The sequence below is a fragment of the Hemitrygon akajei genome, chromosome 27 (assembly GCF_048418815.1).
Source record: "Hemitrygon akajei chromosome 27, sHemAka1.3, whole genome shotgun sequence".
Classification (NCBI taxonomy): Eukaryota; Metazoa; Chordata; class Chondrichthyes; order Myliobatiformes; family Dasyatidae; genus Hemitrygon; species Hemitrygon akajei.
Genome location: NC_133150.1, coordinates 43753101 through 43770029, shown reverse-complemented (window position 1 = coordinate 43770029; position 16929 = coordinate 43753101). Strand labels below are relative to the sequence as shown.

General features: G+C 40.0%; 1 long non-coding RNA gene across 4 annotated transcripts in view; it reads right to left on the bottom strand.

Annotated features, from left to right (window-relative positions):
- LOC140717319 (uncharacterized) overlaps positions 1-16929 on the bottom strand; it is a 136795-nt gene that overhangs the window by 76264 nt on the left and 43602 nt on the right. The gene's annotated exons all lie outside the window — the stretch shown is intronic.

Below are 16929 nucleotides of genomic sequence, written 5' to 3'. Positions count from 1 at the left end.
TCTTTTTTCTGTTGATCAGTGTCAAAAAAGCAAAATTAAATCCACCGTGATTCAATGCTATGAAACAATAAAACATGAACACTTCCGGGGGGGGGTGGGAGGGGGAGGGTGAATTCTTTTTATAGACACTGTATTGGAGCTGCAAGTTTATAGAGATTCATAGAATCATAAAGTTGCACAATATGGAAACAGGTCCTCCAGCCCTATTCATCCATGTCAATCAAAATGCCTATCTATGCTAATCCCATTTCCCCGTATTTGGCCCAAATCCCTCTGAAGCTTTCCCATTCAAGTACCTATTCAATTATGCTTTTAAACATTGTAATTGTACCTGCCTCCACAACTTTCTCTGGCATCTTGCCCTAACTTTTTTTTTCTTACACAAAGAATGGAAGGGGTGTGAAATGCTCCGCTCGGGGTGGTAGAAAGTCAGATACATTAGGGGCTTTTAAGAGACACTTCGGCATATGGATGATAGAAAATGGAGGGCTAAGAAGAAGGAAGGGGTTAGATAAGATCTTAGAGTTGGTTAAAGGGACAGCATAACATTGTGGGCTGAAGGGCCTGTATTGTGCTGTACAGTTCTATGTTTCTGCTTCAAAAAAAATCTTATTAATGCTACTGAAACGTGTTATATGTCAGAGATGCTGCTGCAAGTAAGTTTCTATGTTCTATATACCCACCACACTTTTGTAAGGAACTTTTCCCTTGGGCTCCCATTAAATCTTCCCCTTCTCATTTTAAATCCAAGGATGGTATATTGTGGTCACAATGACCTACTGCCACCTCCCCAGCCTTTCACAATGAGAAGGAAACATGGGGGGGTGGGGAATGGTGGAGAGAGTGGGAGAAACTTCTCCCACAAAAAATAATTTTCTTCTCATATTTTCTTCAAAATAAAAGTTTATCATAACAAAAAACTATTGTTTACCCTGACAGTTCGACATGCCCCAGACTCTCTTTCTCACTCACAAGGGACAGAGAGATATCACCCATTTTCACAGCGAACGGGGAGACTGACTGTCGCTGTTTCGGGGTTACAGTCTGCCCCGCCGCCATACTTTAATTCGGAGATTCACGACGCGAGAATCGGCAGCCAATTCCCCCACCGGCGTTGGGAAAAGAGGGAGAATGCGACCGTTCAACTACAGAGACCTCCGTCCGTACATGGCGTGCTGCGAAATCCTAACGCCCCGTCCCCCGCGACCGGCCCACACAGGGCCGCACCCCCGGACGTGCCATCTTCCAAGCCGAGCCTGAAGAGCGTCGGAAAACGGTCGGCCGATGAGCTCCAAGAACGGTGTTATGGCACCAGTAACTGGTTTCACTTACCAGCAAAGATAGATATGTCAGTTGAAGTCCAATGGTACTATTTTCAAAAGTTTTATTAATAAAGGGGCACAAAAATTAAGGTTAATACAAACATTCAGATAACATGCGTCAATACTCAATCTAAAACGCAGGTACATTAATAATCACTCAGAAATAAGCTCTTTCGTTGTCTAGGGTATAATACTGAGTCCAATTGGAAATATAAAGAGTCACTCTGAAGTCTGCAGGCTTTTCCCTTTTGGTTTCACGTGTTGGAGAGAGAGAGAGATAAACGGAAAACTTGCCCAAAACATCCGTGGAATCAGGGGAGCGATCTTCCCCGTTGTTAGTTAAAAGCGATCTTCCGTTGGTTCTAGCCACAAACCCCGCATTCGGAATTTAACGCACGTGGCTTCCTTCAAAATGGCTTCCCGTTCCCACGGGAAGCGGTATCGTGCTTCTTGGTGTCTCCTTGGTGCGTCTGAGGGTCGTCCTCTTTCAGACCCTTCTTTATACTGCCTCACGGGATCTCAGGTGTCAATCAGGTTGCAGGTGATGCAATCTCTCTCTCAACCAGCCCACTTTGCCCGAGGGCTTTACAATGTCCCTGCGAGTTGGCACGTCTGCAGTTCCCAGGTGTCTCCTGAGAACAATGCCACAGTCGCCAGCTTTTGTCCCAGTGGAATGCGGTATCCAGCACGTCGCTGTCTTTCCATTTCCTGTGTCCATTCGGCCTCTCTCTCTCTCTCTCTTGCTCTCTCTCTCGGGTCATTGACCCCCCTTTCACTAGGGCTCTTGCAATTCTCACAAAGGAGGGGGCTGGTATCATAACAACGGGAACCCATCCGTCGAAACAAAACGCCGTTTGAGCGCCAGTTGCAGATTAGGACCTCGATAGAACCATAACCACCCAGAAAAGAAAAAAAGAGGAGACATCAAAGAGAGGAATTTAAACTGTTTTCACAGGCAGCCACCTGGTACCATCTTAATTCCGCCCATACATTTGTAGAAGTTTTAGAGTGTTTTAGTTGACCCAAATCTCCTCAAACTCTGAATGAAGTATAGCCACTGACTTGCCTTCTTTATAGCTGCATAGATGTTTTGCGTCCAGGTTAGGTCCAGGTTAGGTCCTGGGTGTTAGGTACTGACACCCAGGAACTTGAAATTGCTCACTCTCTCCACTTCTGATCCCTCTGTGAGGATTAGTTCGTGCTCCCTATTTTTGCATGAATGAAGTTACCGGAGAGGAATACTGGTAGGCATGAAGCAGTCTCTTTATTTGGAAAAAATATCACAAATAAGTTGACAGCCTTTGGAGTCACCAGTGGGTGGGGTGGAGAGAAAGAGGGAGACCCTTTTGAAGGGAAAATGACCTGGTTGGCCCAGCCCTACACAACATTTTATGTGCTAAAGATCAAAGAAAAATTAAGCACAATTCAAAGAAATCTATATTTATTACAATGCTTCCTTTAAACTGCACATAACAGATCCACACTTACAAAGCTTCCTTTAAACTGCACATAACAGATCCACACTTACAAAGCTTCCTTTAAACTACACATAACAGATCCACACTTACAAAGCTTCCTTTAAACTACACACAAGTCCACATTTACAATGCTTTAAACTACACATAACAGATCCATACTTACAGTGCTTCCTTTGAACTACACACAAGTCCACATTTACAATGCTTTAAACTACACATAACAGATCCATACTTACAGTGCTTCCTTTGAACTACACACAAGTCCACATTTACAATGCTTTAAACTACACATAACAGATCCATACTTACAGTGCTTCCTTTGAACTACACACAAGTCCACATTTACAATGCTTTAAACTACACATAACAGATCCATACTTACAGTGCTTCCTTTGAACTACACACAAGTCCACATTTACAATGCTTTAAACTACACATAACAGATCCACACTTACAGTGCTTCCTTTGAACTGCACATAACAGATCCACACTTACAGTGCTTCCTTTGAACTGCACATAACAGATCCACACTTACAGTGCTTCCTTTGAACTGCACATAACAGATCCACACTTACAAAGCTTCCTTTGAACTGCACATAACAGATCCATACTTACAGTGCTTCCTTTGAACTATACATGCCTTTCACACCTCCTTCCTTTATGCTTTGCACCCATACTACAAACACCCAAATACACACAACTAACTAATTTAAATCAGTGTCCTCTGGTCTTCTAATTAACTGTGGTGCCTTCCAATTAATTTTGTTCATGATTCTTAGGAACCGATTGTTCAGAGTTGTATTTTAGAGTTACTCGTCAATGCTTATTCAGATTGGAAGGTTGGTCACTGAAGTGAAAATTTGCTTTTTGTCTCTTAATCCCAAAAATGTCCTAACATCATGTTCGTTGTCTCTGTCTTGTCCAAGTTATTTCTCCCTTTGCTGAATCTTTTGGAGGAAAGAAAGTCTGGATGGCCCAGCCCTACACAATATTTTATGTGCTCAAGGTCAAAGAAAACTGAAGGTAATTTCAAACAAATCCACATTTACAATGCTTCCTTTGAACTACACACCTCTTTCACACCTCCTTCCTTTGTGTTTCGCACCCATACTACAGAAATGCAAAATTCACACAACTTAAATCAAAGTTGTCTGGTCTTCTAATTAACTGTGGTGTCTTCCAATTAACTTTGTTCACAGTTTTTTTTAGGAACCTATTGCTCAGAGTTGCACTTTAGATTTACTCTTCAATGCATATTCAGATCTGAAGGTTGGTGGCTGAAGTCAAAATTTGCTTTTTGTCCTAACCCCAAAAACACCCTAACATTCACTCATCTTACTCTTCCTGAATGTTCCGAGTAGCATTGAATTATATTGGCTCACTGTAACTCAATGTTCCAGAGTACCATTGAATCATATCAGCTCTCTAATTCAATAGACTGGAGCAGTATCAAATTTTATCAGCTGTCTGTAATTCAATGGTCTGGAGCAGCATTACATTATACCGGCTCGCATCAACTTAATGGTCCAGAGTAGTATTGAGTTACACAAGCTCCCTGTAACTCAATGATCTGGAGTAGCATTGATTTATACTGGTTCTCCATAACTCAAAGTTCCAGACTAGAAAGCATTATACTGGCTCTCTGTAACTCAATAGTCCAGAGTAGCATTGAAATATAATGGTAATTCATGGAATCATAGAAAAATACAGTACAGAAACCAGCCCATCTAATATATGCCAAGTTGCTTTGTCCCATTGATCTGCACCAGGACCATAGTCCTCTATGCCCCTACCATCCATGTACCTATCTAAACTTCTCTTAAATATTGAAATTGAGCTTGCATGCATCACTTGTGCTGGCAGCTCGTTCCACACTCTCATGACCATCTGAGTGAAGAAGTTTCCCCTCATGATCTCCTTAAACTTTTCACCTTTCTCCCTTAACCCATAACCACTGGTTGTAGTCCTACCATTCATTGTAAGACCTACCCTGGTTGGTTCTACCGAATTGCAACACCTCAGGTTTGTCTGCATTAAATTCCATCTACCATTTTTCAGCCCTTTTTTTTTTCAGGTGGTCCAGATCCCACTACAAGCCCCAATAGCCTTCCTCACTATCTGCTACACCCCCAACCCTGGGGTCATCCATAAACCTTCTGATCCATGTAGATTGTTGATATAGATGACAAACTACAAAAGTCCCAGCTCTGATTGCTCCGGCATACCACTGGTCACTGGCCTCCAGTCAGAGAGGCAACCATCCACTACCACTCTCTGGTTTCTCGCACAAAGACAATGTCTAATCCAATTTACTACCTCATCTTGAATGCCAAGTAACTGAACCCTCCTGACCAACCTTCCATACGGGACCTTGTCAAAGGCTTGCTAAAGTCCATGTATACAATATCCACTGACTTAATTTCATCAACCTTCATGGTAACTTCTTTGAAAATCTCTATAAAATTGTTCAGACATGACCTACCATGCATGAAGCCATGCTGGCTATCTGTAATCAGTCTAGGTATGTCACATCCAGAATTACTTCCAGGTAGCAGATGACTTCCTTCCACGCTGCTCTGACGTATTGTGAAATCACGTATTATACAAGTTACAGCAGTGGTTTGCCATTACCTTCTGCCGGGTGAGTTTTTTTTTAGGAAATCACCAGCTCTTAACGGAAGCCGGCTGGACTTGAACTTGGGACCTCTTGCCCCAAAGTCCAGCACTGATGCCACTACACCACCAGCTGGCGAGTAATCAGTCTATGTCTATCCAAATATTTATATATTTAGTCCCTCAGGATACCTTCCAATAACTTTCCTACTACTGATGTCAGGCTCACCAGCCTATAAGTTCTTGGTTTATTTTTACAGCCTTTCTTGAGCAGCAGAACAACATTGACTATCCTCTAATCCCTTGGTACCTCACCGTTCACTAAGGATAACTTAAATATCTCTGCTAGTGCCCCGGCAATTTCTGCACTTGCCCCCTGCAGGGTCCGAGGGAACATCTGGTCAGGCCCTGAGGTATTATCCATCCTAATTTGCCTCAGGAGAGTAAACACCTTCTCCTCTGTATATGCCATTTTGCCTCATTTCTATAGACTCTGTGTCCACCTCCTGAGTAAATACAGATAAAAAAAATTATTTAAGATCTCCCCCATCACTTTTGGCTCCACATATGGATTACCATTCTGGTCTTCCCGAGGACCAATTTTGTCCAGTGCAATCCTTTTGCTCTTAAAATGCCTGCAGAACCTCTTAAGGATTCTCCTTCACTCTGTCTGCTTTGGAAACCTCATGCCTTTTTTTTTAGCTTTCTTGATTTCTTTCTCAAGTGTTGTCTTGCATTTTGAATACTTCATTAGCACCCCATTTGTTCCTACTTGCCTATACATACTATGCACCTCGCTCTTTTCTTAACTAGGGCCTCAATAGCTCTTTAAAACCAAGGTTCCCTACACCTGTTACCTTTACCTTGTATTCTGACAGACACAAACAAACTTTATACTCTCACAATTTCACTTTTGAAGGCCTCCCAATTACCAAATACACTTTTGCTAGAAGACAGCCTGTCCAAGTCCATACTTGCCAGGTCCTTACTGGTACCATCAAAATTGGTCTTTCTTCAATTTAAAACCTCAACCCATGGATCAGACCTAACGTTTTGCTTACTTACTTTGAAACTAATGTCATCATGATCACTAGATACAAAGTGTTCCCCTACACAAACTTCTGACACCTGTCCTGTCTCATTCCTTAGTAGTAGATTAAGTATTGCAAACTCTCTCATTGGGACTTCTATGTACTGATTAAGGAAACTTTCCTGAACATATCTGACAAACTTTATCCCATCTAGATTTTTTACAGTATGGAAGTCGCAGTCAATATGTGGAAAGTTAAAATCACATGCTATATCAACCTTCTGTTTCTTGCAAGAATCTACGATCTCTCTGCAAATTTGTTCCTCTACATTCCTTGGACTGTTGGGAGGTCTGTAATATATCCCCACTAACATGGTTATAACTTCCTTATTTCTCAGTTGCCCCCATAATGCATAATTAGATGAGTTCTTCAGTTTATCCTGACTGAGCACTGCTGTGATATTTTCCCTGACTAGTAACGTCATCCCTCCTCCTTTAATCCCTCCCACTCTGTCGCGTCCAAAACAATGGAACCCTGGTATGTAACTCAGTGGACCAGAGCATTGAATTATACAGCACTCTGTAACTCAATGGTCTAGTGTTAAATTGAATTGTACCAGCTATCTGTAACTCAACAGTCCACAGTAGAATTGAATTATAGCATCTCACTGTAATTCAATAGTCTGGAGTAGTATTGAATTATAATGGGTGTTTCTAGCTCAATAGTCTGAGTAGAATTGAATTATACCATCTCTCTGTAACTCATTAGTATGAGTGGCATTGAATTATACTGGCTCTCTTTAAGTCAATAGATTAGAGTATCAGAGAATTATACCAGCTCTCTATAAATCTATAGTCAGGAGTATTATTGATTAAATCAGTTCTTTGTAACTCAGTGGTCTGGAGTAACATTGAAACATAAAGGTACATAAGTACTATTGATAACCCATGGGTGAAATTGACTCTTAAAATATGGAAAACCACTATAAAAGAATATAATCTAGAGGGAGATATTGCAATTCTTAAATGGTGTGCATATGACTCTGATCTTACACCAAATAAATTGGATGCTAGATTTAAGAACTGGACAGCTAAAGGAATAACAGTTCTTTGCAACATAATGAAAGAAGGAACACTGTTCAGTTTTGATATGCTTAAAGAGAAACACTTATTAGAAAAACAAGATTTTTATCGGTATTTACAGATGCGACAATATGTTAATAAGACGCTTAAAAATGTAACCAAGGCAAATACATGCTTGATAGAGCTCTTTAGAAAAGCATATAATTCAGGTAATGGTAGTAGAATCATTTCAAGCATGTATAAAGGGTTGTCAAATCTTAAAACACATTCGACTTCATACATTAAAACAAAATGGGAGAAGGAAGGAGGGATAATTATATCTGAGGAAGAATGGACAACAATATTGAGATATCAATGGAAGTGTACCAATTCACAGAAATGGAGGGAGTTTGGATGGAAAAACTTGATAAGATATTTTATTACACCCTCTTAGAAATCCCATTATGATAGTAACCTCCCTGTTTGCTGGAGAAATTGTGGAAATCAAAATGCAAATCATTATCATATTTTTTGGGACTGCCCTATTATCAAAAACTATTGGAGGGGGATACACAATGCCCTACAAGACATCTTTAAATGTGAAATACCCTTGGAGAGTAAGACCATATATTTTGGATATATACCTCAAGAATGGTTGAAAAGAGATAAATATTTAATGAATATACTGTTGGTGGCTGGTAAAAAGACTCTTACTAGGAAATGGTTATCACAGGAGAGCCCAACTTTAAATACATGGATGGAAATAACAATGGACATTTACAAAATGGAGAAGATAACAGCATCTGTTAATCATAAACTGGAACAATTTGATTCATACTGGGAAAAATGGTTTAACTACATAATGCCTCATAGGCCTGATTTTATTCTCACAAATCAATCAATCTGTTGTAAAAAAAATCACTCCCTACTTGTTCATAGTTCTTCCTTTTTGCTTGTTTTTTCTTTCCACTCTTTTCTATAAGTGTATACCTCAGATAAATACTTTGTGGAGATTTGTGATATATATGATTATATGATGTATATGTATAATGTCTGAAATACATCTTATGGAAATGTTTGTTTGATGAACTTCATAAAAATAAATTACAAAAAAAAAAGAAATATAATGTAATTCAATGATCCGGAGCAGCATGGAATTATATCAGCTCCCTTAAGCTCTATAGTCTGCAATAGTATTGAATTATACTGGCTCTGTGTAACTCAATAGACTGGAGTGGTATTGAATTATACCGGTTCTCTAGTTCAATGGTGTGGAGTCGTACTGAGTTGTACCAGATCAGCTCTTTGTCATTAAATGGTCTGGAGTAGCTTTGAATTATCCCAGCTCTCTGTAATTTAATTGTCCATCATAGCATTGAATTATACAGGCACTCTATACTTTAGTGGTCCAGATTAAATTTGAGTTATAGGAGCACTCTGTAAATCAATGGTCCAGATTAACATCAAATTATGCAGGCTCTCAGTAATGATCATATTATACTTGGTCTCGGTAACTGAATGATCCAGTGTAGCGTTCAATTTAGCGTTCTATAACTCAGTAGTATGGAGTGGTATTGCATTACACCAGCTCTGTGTAACTCATTGGTCCAGAGTAACATTGAATTATACTGACTCTTTGTAATTCAATAGTTTGGTGCATCAGTGTATTATACCGACTCTCTGTAACTCAATAGTCTGGAGTATTATTCAATTATATCAGCTCACTGTAACTGAACATTCCAGAGTAGCATTGAATTATACTGGTTCTTTGTAACTTAATGTTCTGGGGTAGTCTCAAGTTATACCAGCGCTCTGTATCTCAATAGTCTGGAGAAGTATCAAGTTACACCAGCTCTTTGTAACCCTGTGGTCAGGAGTAGCACTAAGTTATACCGGAACTCTGTAATTCAGTTGTTCAGTGTAGCATTGGACTATACAGGTACTCTGTAATTCAATAGTCCAAATTAGCAATGAATTATAACTACTCTCTGTAACTGAATGGTCTGGAGCAGGATCAAATTAAACTGAATCAGCTCACTGTAATTAAATGATGTGGATTGTCATCAAATTATAGTGTCTGACAGCCACCTGGACTATACCTCTGGGCTCCTTCTGCCCCTCTGCCCCTCAACACAGGTGCCTCTCAGGGCTGTGACCTAAGCCCCCTCCTTTACTCCTTGTATACCCATGACTGTGTTGCCACCCAGAGCTCCAATCTTCTAATTCAATTTGCTTGTGACACTACATTGATTGGCCTTAACTCAAATAACGAGGCAGCCTACAGAGAATAAATCATCACCCTGACACAGTGGTGTCAAGAGAACAGCTTCTCCCCTCAGTGTCACAAAAACAAAGGAGCTAGGTGTGGACTACAGGAGGAATGGAGACAGGCTTACCCCTATTGACATCAATGGATCTGGAGTTGAGAGGGTAAACAACTTTTAAGTTCTTCAGCATACACATTACTGAGGATCTCATGTAGTCTGTACATACCGGCTGTGTGGTGAAAAAAGCACAACAGTGCCTCTTTCACCTCAGACGGCTGAAGAAGTTTGGTATGGATCCCCAAATCCTAAGGACTTTCTACAGAGGCACAATTGGAAGCATCCTGACTGGCTGCATCACTGTTTGGTATGGGATCTGTACTTCCCTCAATTGCAGGACTCTGCGGAGAGTGGTGCAGACAGCCCAGCACATCTGTAGATGTGAACTTACCACTATTCAGGACATTTACAGAAACAGGTACATACAAAGGACCCAAAGGATCACTGGGGACCCAAGTCACCCCAACCACAAACTGTTCCAGGTGCTACCATTTGGGAAAAGGTACCACAGCATAAAAGCCAGGACCAACAGGCTCCGGGACAGCTTCTTCCACCAGGCCATCAGACTGATTAATTCACGCTGATACAATTGTATTTCTATGCTATATTGACTGTCCTGTTGCACATACTATTTATTGCAAATTGCTATAAAATGTGCATTGCACATTTAGACGGAGATGTAACGTAAAGATTTTTACCCCTCGTGTATGTGAAGGATGTAAGAAATAAAGTCAATTCAATTTAATTCAATTCCATTCACATTTTGTCACTTGTAAAAATTCCATCCCTTCTCTCGGTTCCTCCGTCTGCTCTCAGGGTGAGGCTTTTCATTCCAGAACTAATGAGAGGTCCTCCTTCTCCAAAGAAAGGGGCTTTCCTTCATCCACCATCCACACTGCCCTAACACCATCCTCCCGCCTCTTCACCAGGGAAAGGGTTCCTCATTGGCCTCACCTACCACCCCACTAGCCTTTGCATGCTGCACATAATTTTCTGTAACTTCTGCCATATCCAATGGGATTCCACCGCCAAGCCCATCTTTTCCTCTCCCCAACTTTCTGCTTTCCATAGGGATCATTCCCTATGCGACTCCCTTGTCCATTCGTCTTTCCCCACTGATCTCCTACCTGATACTTATCCTTGTGAGTGGAACAAGTGCCACACCTGCCCCTACATCTCCTCCCTCACTACCAATCAGGGCCCCAAACAGTCCTTTCAGGTGAGGTGACCCTTCACCTGTGAGTCTGTTGGAGTCATCTACTGTATACGGTGCTCCAATATGGCTTCCTGTATATCAGGTGAGACATATAGATTGGGAGCCTCCTTTGCCGAGCATTTAGTCTCTGTCTGCCAGAAAAATTGGAATCTCACAGTGGCCTCCCATTTCAATTCTACTTCCCATTCCCATTCCGACATGTCAGTCTATCGCCTCCTCTTCTGCTGTGATGAGCCCACACTCAGCTTGGAGGAGCAACACTTTATATTAAGTCTGGGTACCCTCCAACCTGATAACATGAACATTGATTTCCCGAACTTCTGGTAATTCCCCCCACCCCAGACCTCCTTCACAATTCCCATTCCCAATTCACTTTCCAGCTCTTTGGTTCACCTCTCCCGCTCTCCCAGGATCACCTATCACCCACCAATTTGTACTTCTTTTTCCTCCCGTCCCCCAACTTCTTCATCTGATTTCTTATAATTTTTTCCAGTACTGGTGAAAGGTCTCAGCCCAAAATGTCAATTGTTTACTCTTTTCCATAGATGCTGCCTGAGCTGCTGAGTTCCTCCAGCATTTTGCGTGTGTTGCCAGCATCAAATTATACTGGATCTCTGAAACTCAATATTTTGGAGTAGCATTAAATTATACCTGCTTCCTGTAATTCAATAGTCTGGAGTTGTATTGAATGACACCAGCTCACTGTAAATCAATTATCTGGATTAGTATTGAATTATACCAGCTCTCCATTACACAATAGTCTGAATGGCATTGAATGACACCAGCACTCTGTAATTCAATACTCCCAAGTAGCATTGATTTATACCAGCTCTCTGTATCTCATTAGTCTGGAGTAGCATTGAATTACACCAACTCTGTAATTCAATAGTCTGGTGTATCAGTGAATTATACTGACTCTCTGTAATTCGATAGTCTGTTGTATTAGTGAATTATTCCAGCTCTCTGTAGCTCAATAGTCTGGAGTATTATTTGCTGTACTGAATATTCTGGAGTAGCTTTGAATTATACTGGCTCTTTGTCTTCAATGTTCTAGGGGTAGTATCAAGTTATACCAGCTCTCTGTATCTCAATAGTCTGGAGAAGTATTGAATTACACCAGCTCTCTGTAACTCAATGATCTGGAGTGACATTGAACTAGACTGGATCACTGTAATTCAGTTGTCCAGCATTGCACTGAATCCTACAGGCAGTCTGTAATTTAATGATCCAGTGTAGCAATGAATTATAAATGCTCTCTGTAACCCAATATTCTGGAGCAGCATCAAATTATACTGAATCGACTGGTCTGGATTATCATCAAATTATACCACTTCTCAGTAATTCAGTAGTTCAGAGTTACATTGATTTATATTGATTCTCTATAACTCAATAATATGGAGTAGTATAGAATTATACCAGCTCTCCGTACCCCAATCAACTAGAGAAGTATTAAATTACACCAACTCTCTGAAGCTCAATTGTCTGGAGTGGCATTGATTTATACTGGATCTCTGTAATTTACTTGTCCAGAGTAACACTGAATTTTACAGCCAGTCTGTAATTCAATGTTCCAGATTAGCAATGAATTTTACTGCTCACTGTAATTCATTGGTCTTGAGTTGCATTAAAAGTAAACCAAATCTCTTTAGCACAATGGTCTGGAGTAGCATTGAATTATAGGGACTGTCTATAAGTCAATAGTCTGGAGTAGCATCAAATTATGCCAGATCAGCTCTCTGTAATTATGTGGTACAGATTAGCATCAAACTTGTAGAGGATGTTGGTAATTCAATGGTCTGGAGTAGCATCAAATTATACTGGAATTCTACAACTCAGTGTTTGGAGGAGATTGAAATATATGGCAATTTGTAACTTATTGGTCCAGTGAACAATTAATTCTACTGCTTCTCTGAAACTCAATAGTTTGGAGTAGTATTAAATTATAACAGCACCTTGTAACTCAGTAATGTGGTGGAGTATTGAATTATATTGGTTCTCTATAACTCAATGTACCTTGTAGCATTGTATTATATTAGCTCTGTACAACTGAATGTTCTGGAGTAGCAATGGATTACACCATCACTCTGAAATTTAATAGTCCTGAGTAGTATTGAATTATATCTGCTCTCTGTGATCCGGGGTAGCATTGAACTATACCAGATTTCTGTAATTCAGATGTCCAGTGCAGCATTGAATCATACATGCTTTTTGTAATTCAATGGCCCAGATTAACACTGAATTATAAAAACTCTCTGTAACTCAATAATTTCAAGCAGCATCAAAATATGCCAGAACGGTTCTCTGTAATTAAGTGGTCTGGATTATCATTAAATTATACCAGCTCTCAGTAATTCAATGAGCTGAAGTAGCATTCAATTATACCAGTTTTCCTTAACTCAATGTTCTGGAGTAGTATCAATTTATAACAGCTCTCTATAACTCAGTAGTCTGGAGTACTATTCAATTATACTGGCTCTCCGTAACTCAATAGACTGGAGAAGTATTAAACTACACCAGCTCTCCGGAGTTCTGGAGTAGCATTCATTCTCTGTAACTTGATAGACTGCAGTTGTATTGAATTATACTGGCTTTCTGCAACACAATGGTATGGAGTAGCATTGAATTATGCCAACTCTGTATGACTAAATGTTCCAGAGTAGCATTGACCTATAAGAGCTTGCTTTAATTCAGTGTTCTGGAGTAGTATTGAATTCATAAGGGCGCTGTGTAATTTGATATTTTGAAGTAGTATTGAATTACCCAGATCTCTGTAACTCAATGGGCTGAGTAGCATCAAGTATACCAGCTCTCTGTAATTCAATAGTCTTAGTGGCACTGAGTTATACCTGCTCTGTGTAACTCAAAAGACTGGAGCAGTATTGAATTACATCTACTATCTGCAACTCAATCACCCATAGTAATATTGAATTATACCAGCTCTCTGTAACTCAAATGTCCTAAGTAGGATGAAATTATACCGGTTCTCTGTAATTCAATGATGCGGAGCATCATTGAAGTATATAGTAACTCAGTGTACCAGAGTTACACTGAGTTATTAAATTATTAAATTAATAAATTATCCAGAGAGTCTGAATTATTAAATGATCCAGACTCTTTGCAATTTAATGGTCTAGAGTTGCATTAAATTATACTGGATCTCTGATTCTAAAGTCCAGGATTGAATTGTACCAGCTTTCTGTAACTCAATAGTCTGGAGAAACATCAAATTATAGCAACTACCTGTAATTCAATGTTTTGGAGAAGTATTGAATTAAACCTGTTCCTTGCAACTCAATGGTCTGGTGTAACATTTAACCAGACCAGCTCTCTGTAGCTCAATAGTCATGTGTAGCTTTAATTATACCGGCTCTCTGTAACTCAATGGTTCGGTGCAGTATTCAATTACAGTATTGAATTATACCGGCAGAGGGTTGTAAATTTAGTCAGCTCTATCTTGGGCACTAGCCTACAAAGTACCCAGAATATCTTCTAGAAATGATGTTTCAGAAAGGCAGCACCCATTATTAAGGACCCCCAGCACCCAGGGCACGCCCTTTTCTCACTGTTACCATCAGGGAGGAGGTACAGAAGCATGAAGGCACACACTTAATGACTCAGGAACAGTTTCTTCCCCTCTGCCATTGGATTCCTAAACAGACATTCAACCAGAGAACACTTCCTCACTTTTTAAATATGTTATTTCTGGTATTTGCATGATTTTTAATCTATTCAATATACATATACTGTAATTGATTTATGTATTTATTTTTATTATTAATATTATTACTTTTTTTCTTCTATATTATGTATTATGAACTGCTGTTGCTAAGTTAACAAATTTCATGACACATAATAAACCTGTTTCTGATTCTGATTGCCTCTGTAACTCAATGGTCCAGAGTAATAATAAATTATACTGGCTCTCTGCACCATAATGATCTGGTGCAGCAGCAAATTATAAACATGAGAAATTCTGCTGATCAGAAAGAAGAGAAAATCTGCAAATGCTTGAAACCCAAAGCAACACACAGAAAGTGGTGGAGGAACTCAGTAGGTCAGGCAGCATTTATGGAAAAGAGTAAACAGTCGATGCTTTGGGCCGAGACCTTTCTTTGGAACTGGAAAGGAAGGGGGAACACATCAGAATAATAATATGGGTGGAAGGAAAGGAGGATAGCCAGAAGGTGATAGGTGAAGCTAGATGGGTAGGCAAGGTAAAGGAGTGGAGAGGAAGGAATCTGATAGGAGAGAAGAGTGGACCATGGGAGAAAGAGAACAAGGAGCAAACATAGGTGGAGGTGATAGGCAGCAGAAAAGAGGTAAGAGGCTAAGTGGAGAATAGAAGAGGAGGGGATGGGGAGGTAATTTTATTTACTGGAGGAAGAAATTCATATTCCTTTGGAGGCTACCAAGACAGAATATAAGTTATTGCTCCTTCACCCTGCTGGTGGCCCCTTCCTGGCACAAGAGGAGGCCATGGACCAAAATGTCAGACTGGGAATGGGAATCAGAATTAAGATGTTTGGTCATTGGGATGTTCCTCTATTGGTGGATGGAGGAGAGCTGCTCAACAAAGCGACCTGGCCAATTTATGACGGGTAATTTAATTCCTGGTAAAACAGAGCCGGCATCAAAATATACTAGCTCCCTGCAATTTATGGAGTTCTATGTTTCTATGGTTCTATGATGTTGCCGCGTCTGGAAGACCTGAGTTATATGGAAAGATTAAGTAAGTAAGGACTTTATTCCTTGGAATATAGAAGATTGAAGAGATTTGATGAAGGTATTTAAATTATGAGGGGTATAGATAGAGTAAATGCAAGCAAGCTTTTTCCACTGAGGTTGGCTGGGTCTACCTGAGATCATGAGTTAAGGGTGAAAGGTGAAAAGTTTAAGGTATCATGAGGGGAAACTTCTTCACTCAGGGGGTCGTGAAAATGTGGAGTGAGCTGCCAGCACAAATGGAGTATGCAAGCTGGATTTCAATGTTTAAGAGAAGTTTTGGTAGGTACATGGATAGTAGGGATATAGAGGGGTATGGTCCCAGTGCAGGTAGGTGGAAGTAGGCAGTTTAAATGGTTCAACCTCACTTAGATTGGCTGAAGGGCCTATTTCTGTGTTGTACTTTTCTATGACTCTATGACTCTAACTATATTGACCCCAGGCCAACAACTTTTATTGTTCCCTCTGTATCAATTCTCACTCAGGCCACTTCTACAATTTATAGCGTTGAAACAAAGATCACCTGTTGGCCAGAAAGTCTTTCCTTCTTCTCCCTGCCCCGTGCATGGTGTTCTTATTTGCAATAGTTAGTCTCCAGACTTCATTTGAAACCCTTCTGTTCTTATAGTCACTCTTTAATAGTCATGATCTTTAATAGTCTTGGATAAGTCATCCCCATTGACTAATATTAGCTTCATTATGGTTAATAACTTTATCCCACAGTGCAGTAAAATGAGGGATAGGTGGAAGAACAGTACGTACATATCTAGGAAAGCCCTCAGCGGTATCATCAATATATAGATTTGGTTGAATAGGTAATTTTACAACTGGTTTGGGTAATACTTGCCCAGCTAAAAGTAAGTCCCTTGAAATATTGGAAACCACAACATTAGAGTTCATTAAATTTAAAATTTAAGATCTTGTAATTATGTGTGTGAAGCAGCAATACAATAAGTATATTTCTCCAAGAAAATTTCAAGGGTGTCCTTAACAGGCAAAATAGATAGAGAACTGTTGTCATAAGAAACAAACCCAAAATCTGTTAACCCGTCTTAACTAAATCCTCTGAACAAATGCAGTATTGTCCTGTTTGACTACACAAAGCCAAATTAATTCCCTTTGTAGATCCCTGCCATTTAGTAGATTAAGTGGGTAGGTTAGT